Source organism: Coregonus clupeaformis, unplaced genomic scaffold, assembly GCF_020615455.1.
Source record: "Coregonus clupeaformis isolate EN_2021a unplaced genomic scaffold, ASM2061545v1 scaf0857, whole genome shotgun sequence".
NCBI classification, from domain to species: Eukaryota; Metazoa; Chordata; class Actinopteri; order Salmoniformes; family Salmonidae; genus Coregonus; species Coregonus clupeaformis.
In genome coordinates this window covers 195,001-202,500 of record NW_025534312.1, presented here as the reverse complement: position 1 = coordinate 202,500, position 7,500 = coordinate 195,001, and the positions used below count along the sequence as shown (strand labels likewise).

The 7,500-nt window shown below is 44.5% G+C and overlaps 1 protein-coding gene across 1 annotated transcript in view; it reads right to left on the bottom strand.

Moving 5' to 3' along the window:
* LOC121560280 (voltage-dependent calcium channel subunit alpha-2/delta-4-like) overlaps nt 1–7,500 on the bottom strand; it is a gene marked incomplete at its 3' end in the record, with an annotated part of 195,648 nt that overhangs the window by 17,984 nt on the left and 170,164 nt on the right.

Genomic DNA, 7,500 nt, shown 5'->3' with positions numbered 1-7,500 from the left:
GAACATCTCTCTATCTCCTGAGTCTATAGAGTGATGGTGGTAGAACATCTCTCTATCTCCTGAGTCTATAGAGTGATGGTAGTAGAACATCTCTCTATCTCCTGAGTCTATAGAGTGATGGTAGTAGACCATCTCTCTATCTCCTGAGTCTATAGAGTGATGGTAGTATAACATCTCTCTATCTCCTGAGTCATCAACCTTTCCTGAGTCAAGATCCCTTTCGCAGTGAAAATGCAAGCCAAGACCTACTGCTCCGAATTCTTTTTTTTAAACATGACTGGTTGGTGACCACTGTCCTAAGTCTATATAGGCAGCTACCTCTGTCTCAAACATCCTGTCTGAGTGACTACTGAATTACATAGAGGAGAGGAGAGTGGAGAGGAGGGATGAACAAGAGGAAGTGGAGGGTGAGGAAGGACCCAAAATGTATTTTTGTCCCCCTAAGACCACTGCATACATGAGTCATAATGTGCATCATAATGTTCATCATCAGGGATAATAGAACACATCTACTGTAGCCCCAAGGGCCTCCAGAACCAAGGGCCTCCAGAACCAAGGATCTCCAGAACCAAGGGCCTCCAGAACCAAGGGCCTCCAGAACCAAGGATCTCCAGAACCAAGGATCTCCAGAACCAAGGATCTCCAGAACCAAGGGCCTCCAGAACCAAGGGCCTTCACAACCAAGGACCTCCAGAACCAAGGGCCTCCAGAACCAAGGGCCTTCACAACCAAGGATCTCCAGAACCAAGGGCCTCCAGAACCAAGGGCCTTCACAACCAAGGGCCTCCAGAACCAAGGGCCTCCAGAACCAAGGGCCTTCACAACCAAGGGCCTCCAGAACCAAGGGCCTTCACAACCAAGGACCTCCAGAACCAAGGGCCTCCAGAACCAAGGGCCTTCACAACCAAGGATCTCCAGAACCAAGGGCCTCCAGGACCAAGGGCCTCCACAACCAAGGGCCTCCAGAACCAAGGGCCTCCAGAACCAAGGTACTCCAGAACCAAGGATCTCCAGAACCAAGGATCTCCAGAACCAAGGGCCTCCACAACCAAGGGCCTCCACAACCAAGGGCCTCCACAACCAAGGGCCTCCAGAACCAAGGACCTCCACAACCAAGGGCCTCCACAAACAAGGGCCTCCAGAACCAAGGATCTCCAGAACCAAGGATCTCCACAACCAAGGATCTCCAGAACCAAGGGCCTCCAGAACCAAGGGCCTTCACAACCAAGGACCTCCAGAACCAAGGGCCTCCAGAACCAAGGGCCTTCACAACCAAGGATCTCCAGAACCAAGGGCCTCCAGAACCAAGGGCCTTCACAACCAAGGGCCTCCAGAACCAAGGGCCTCCAGAACCAAGGGCCTTCACAACCAAGGGCCTCCAGAACCAAGGGCCTCCAGAACCAAGGGCCTTCACAACCAAGGGCCTCCAGAACCAAGGGCCTTCACAACCAAGGGCCTCCAGAACCAAGGGCCCTGAATTTAAAATGGATTAAATAGAGATTTTTTGTCACTGGTCTACACACAATACCCAGGGCTTCCAGAACCAAGGGCCTTCACAACCAAGGGCCTCCACTCTGGAACATACTCTGTTACTGAGTGATAGTTTGAGTCAGCAGAGGGACTGGAACATACTCTGTTACTGAGTGATAGTTTGAGTCAGCAGAGGGACTGGAACATACTCTGTTACTGAGTGATAGTTTGAGTCAGCAGAGGGACTGGAACATACTCTGTTACTGAGTGATAGTTTGAGTCAGCAGAGGGACTGGAACATACTCTGTTACTGAGTGATAGTTTGAGTCAGCAGAGGGGCTGGACTGTAGCGTCAGCAGTGGTTGTTAGGCGATAAGGAGTGTGGTTCACACAGAAACTCACAAGCACACACAGGCACGCAAGCACACATGCGCATGTGTGTGTGCGCACGTGTGTTTGTGAGTGTGTGTGCGCCTGTGAGTGTGTGTGTTCAGAGGTAGGTATTTCTAATTAATAGAATAGTCTGATCAGGGGGTGGAGGCTGAGGCATAGGACCCACCACTCACTGGAATGCCAGCCTCAATTCTAATTACTCTGAGCTGTCAATCACACACACGCACACACGCAAAATAATAAATAAATAAGTCAGAGCCGATTTAATTGGATGCTACGCTAAAGAGAGAGAGAGAGAGAGAGAGAGAGAGAAAGAAAGAAAGATAGACAGAGAGAGAGAGAGAGAGAGAGAGAGAGAGAGAGAGAGAGAGAGAGAGAGAGAGAGAGAGAGAGAGAGAGAGAGAGAGAGAAAGAGAGAGAGAGAGAGAGAGAGAGAGAGAGAGAGAGAGAGAGAGAGAGAGAAAGAGGGAGAGAGAGAGAGAGAGAGAGAGAGAGAGAGAGAGAGAGAGAGAGAGAGAGAGAGAGAGAGAGAGAGAGAGAGAGAAAGAAAGAACGAAAGATAGACAGAGAGAGAGAGAGAGAGAGAGAGAGAGAGAGAGAGAGAGAGAGAGAGAGAGAGAGAGATTTGAGTTTTTATAAAACCTTTATTTTATACTCAATTGTTAACATAAATAATGGCACACTGCCTTTCCAAAAATGAAAAAAAATGTAATTCCTAAATAAAATAAAATAAAAATACAAAAGAACATATACATTCAACTCATTTCATCAACAAAAAATAGTTTCCCCTCCTCCACAAAACAAACCGCTCTTTCGTAAGCCCACTTCTCCTCAAACAATGGGAGATCTTTTACAGCTGAGAAGAACTCAAAATCCACTTTTATTCTTGCTTTCACTAATCCTTTAAAAACACATCTTACATCCTGCCCATATCCCGTTTCTATCTTATGTTTCCTACTCAGAAAAATTGACATCTTAGCTTGTCCCAAAATAAAATTTAACAGTTGACATTTTCTTTTCTGATGCTTACTATATTGAAACCCCAAAATAAAAACAGTGTTATTGAAAATCTCCCCTACAGCTTTAAACAAAGACTCCAGCATTTCCAAGAGAGGTTTTATCCTCTCACACTCCATAAAACAATGAAAAATTGTTTCTCTTATACTACAAAAAGGGCATCCATCTCCAACATCTGAGTTAATAACAGATACAAAAGCATTAACTGCAATGATGCCATGTAAAACCCTCCATTGCATATCCCCAGTACCCTTTTGTAACGGTGGCTTGTACAGTGCTCTCCATGCTGGCTTTACCTTGTCATCAATGCCCAATTTTACCCTCCATGGAGTGTCTTTTCTATTTTTCAATTTATCTTTATTCAAAACCTTGACACACCCCCTGTATAAGTCTTTCCCATTCACCTCATCCAAACCCACCTCTTCCAACCCTCTCAAATCCATTAATAACGCCTTTCTTTCTAACTCTGGGATATTGGGTGTAATCCCTAGTCTTGGAAATGAGACGTTTTCATCTTGTACATTCTTCTTGTGACTATTAAGCATACCCCACTCTTCTGCTGACAGAGCCTTCCTGCAGCTTCCCAGCAGTTGTCCGACAATCCTTTCCGACCTCACCCCCAAATGTTCAGCCACCCTTCTTCCATCCATTAAGGCGGTCCCAGCCATGGCCATTAACTGTTTTAAGGTGATGATTTTGCCCTTCACCAGAATCTTGGAGAAATATGGAACAGCTGCAGTTGTACAATCCAGTCTTGCCCCGTACACCAGAGGTTCCTCCAACAGCCAATGCACTGACTCCGCTGACGTTCGTCTGGACACCTTCATAATGCTCCACACCCTAAGAAGGCCTCTGTAAAACGGAGGTACTCCCTCCCTAGAAATCTGTCTACTATCAACCAAAAATAAAGCTTTCTTTAAACCTAATCCCCCAACCTGCTGTAATACAAGACCTGCCACCCCTCTCCAAACCACATTTTCCGGTCCATAAAGCAACCTTTGAATAAACTGAAACCGGAAAGCAGCAGCCCTACTAGCAAGATGTACAAGACCTTGTCCCCCCTCCTCTTTTGACAAATACAAAACACTTTGTGGAACCCAGTGATATTTATCCCAAAAAAAATCCACAATCATTGCCTGTATCTTAGCCAGAAGGCCAGATGGTGGCTCTAAAACTGACAACCGATGCCACAGTGCAGAGGCAATCACATTATTAACTATAATAGTGCGCCCCCTATATGACATACGCGATAACAACCAACGCCATCTCCTCATCCTCCCTTCCACCATTTCAACCACCCCAATCCAATTTTTTTCCATTGTCCCCTCATCTCCTAGGTACACTCCAAGATACTTAAAACCTCCCTTACACCATTCCAGCCCCCCTGGCAAAGCCATGATCCCTCCAGACCATTCTCCAATCTGTAAAGCACAACTTTTTTCCCAATTTACCTTTGCAGAGGATATTCCCCTAAAACGGTCAACCATTAGACTCAAACTATCCACCTCCGCTTGATTTTTCACTAAAACAACTACATCATCAGCATAGGCTGAGAGACGAATAGGAGGAATATCCTCTGAAAGGTACACCCCTTCAATGTGACTTCTAATGCTATTTAGTAGTGGCTCTATAGCAATGGCATATAACATTCCCGACAAAGAGCATCCCTGCCTAATACCTCTACACACTTTAAAAGGAGCACTCAAACCACCGTTAACTTTCAATACACTTTCAATGTCACCATATATCACCTTTATCATGGCAATAAAACCAGAGCTGAACCCAAATGCCTCAAAAGTGTGCCATAAGTATTGATGTTCAACTCGGTCAAATGCCTTTTCCTGATCAATTGAAATTAGACCAGCATCCAACCCAATAGCCCTAGAGACGTCCAAAAAATCACGAATCAGAGAAATGTTATCCCCTATCTGCCTGCCAGGAACACAGTAGGACTGGTCCGTATGTATGATTTGCCCCATCACCTCCCTCAGCCTGTTGGACAAAGCCTTTGACAGGATCTTATAATCAGTGCACAATAGAGCCACCGGCCTCCAGTTCTTCACCTCCCTAGGGTCACCCTTTTTGGGCAGTAGGGTGAGGACAGCCCTTCTGCAGCTTATTGGTAGTAACCCTCCGGTTAAACTATCATTAACTACTGCTAGCCAATCCTCTCCCAACATAGCCCAAAAAGACTTAAAAAAGTCAACGGGAAGCCCATCAATGCCTGGTGCCCTTCCATTTTCCATGCCTTTTAATGCAGTGTATAGCTCCTGCAAAGACAATGGTTGCTCTAGCTCAACCTGAGCTTCTGCAGCCACCTGTGGGAGCCCATCAAGGAACTGCTGTGTCACTGTTTTATCCTCTTTGTACTCACACTTGTAGAGCTCAGCATAGAACTCTACTGCCCTCTTTCTAATTTCACTAGGGCTAGTGAGCTCCTGTCCAACAGCTGATTTGAGACAATGAATAATTTTTCTTTGTCCATTCTTTTTCTCTAAACCAAAGAAAAATTTGGATGAGGCATCCATTTCAGAGATTCCCTGAAACTTACTTCTCACCAATGCCCCCTGTGCTCTGATACCCAGCAGGTCTGCCAATGTAGCTTTTTTCCTCTTGAGGGCCTGAGTATGGCCTCGATCTCCTGTGGTCTCAACCAACGTCATGAGTTCCACTATTTCAGTCTCTAGGGCTTTCATTGATTTGGTGATATCCCTGGTGACATTCCTTGTGTATTGATTACATAATTGTTGAATCTGGATTTTCCCTATATCCCACCACTGTTGAAGGGATACAAAACTGGCCTTTTGAGACCTCCACCTCTCCCAAAAAAAACTAAAACATTTCCTGAAGTGAGCATCACTCAATAAAGTTATATTAAAATGCCAATATGCGCTTTTGGGTTTTACATCGTTAATGAACACCACCTCTGTTATTAAACAATGATCAGAAAATCCCACTGGGGTTATCACACTTGATTTACAGACCTGAGATTGATGCTCAAAACAATAAAACCTATCTAACCTGGCCATAGAGATGGTGTTCTCTCTCACATGGGCCCAGGTGTACTGTCTCGTGCCTCCATGTTGACTCCGCCATATATCACACAGTTCATGTGTTACAATGAGGCGTTTTAAAAAAGTCCTTGAGGCTATATGAGGTTCTTTGTGATTTCTATCTAAATCACTGACTGTACAGTTAAAATCCCCAGCAATAAATAAATAATCTTCATTATTACATTTCCCAATGGTATTTGATAATGTCTCTAAAAAACATACCCTCTCAACTGCCACCACTGGGGCATATACATTTATCAGACACATAGTGATGTTTTCATACCTTGCTCTAACTTTTAATAACCTCCCCTCAACTACCTCTTCAACCTCATATGACAAAGGCAAAAACCCTTTTGAGAACAAAATGGCCACACCCCCACTTTTTGAGTCTTTATGACTACACACCACTGTCCCCCCACTCCTGTTGCCACATAACTTCATTTTCCAAATTACTATGCGTTTCTTGTAGAAAATTTATGTCACTTCCCTTTCCCCTAATTAACTCATACACTACGGCTCTTTTTTTAACGTCTCTTGCCCCATTTACGTTTAAAGAAGAAATCTTAAAACTGCTCATGGATGAAAAAAAAATACAGAGGAAGACACAGAAACCACATCTCTTTACAGAGTTAAGGCTGCGACTGAACTCTTTCATTTTCTTTAGAATTTGCATCACTTATCACTCTCGTGACCACTTTCTTGAGTCTAGCAATTTCAGGGCTTGTCAAACCTCCCCCTGTTATTTTTGACATCAGAAACTTTGCTGATTCAATAAACAATTCACTTTCAGGGAAAAAATCTGTTACATTATAATCCTGCATATATTTCTTCCCTTTTGTCAACTTCAGAAATTGACGTACTTTCTCAATCCCATACCTCCCTTCCACCCCATTTATCTCACTATTTTGTTGTGACGCATCAGATGACTCACTCTCGCTATCCTCCCCAGAAGAAAACTCCACCATCTCTACAACCGGTTTATCTTCAACTGATTTATCAATCTCTACCTTTCTCTTGGAATTAGACCCTTCACCACCCCTTACATTCTTCCTCTTACTCCTCGGTACTTTGAAAACAGCGGCTTCCTTTTCCATTATTTCAATCTCCTCCTGACCTCCAATTTCATTTTCCAGCACCACCTCAGCAACGGCAGTCTCAATCTCACCGACTTTTTCCCCTCCTTCTTTGTTCTGATCTACCACCATTGCCCCCGTATCCACACTGCCTTCCTCTCCTACTTTTCCTACCACATCTGCCCACCTCCTCCCATCCCCAGCACCCGCACCCTTAGCATGTTCATCCCTTCGCGGTGGTGCATTAGCTGCACCAGCACTAGAGCTGCTACTGGGCTCTGCGCGCTCATTCTCGGGACAATTACGCGCCAAATGCCCCTCTCTTCCACAGCCAAAGCATTTCATTGATTCAGTAGAAGCGTAGAAAACATAATCAAATCCATCAATCTTAAAACTGAATGCTAAATTCAGTTCATCAATGTCCTTTTTTAAAATCATATGTACTTGTCTCCTATGAGACACGACATGTTTCAGCAACGGAGATTTGCATCCAA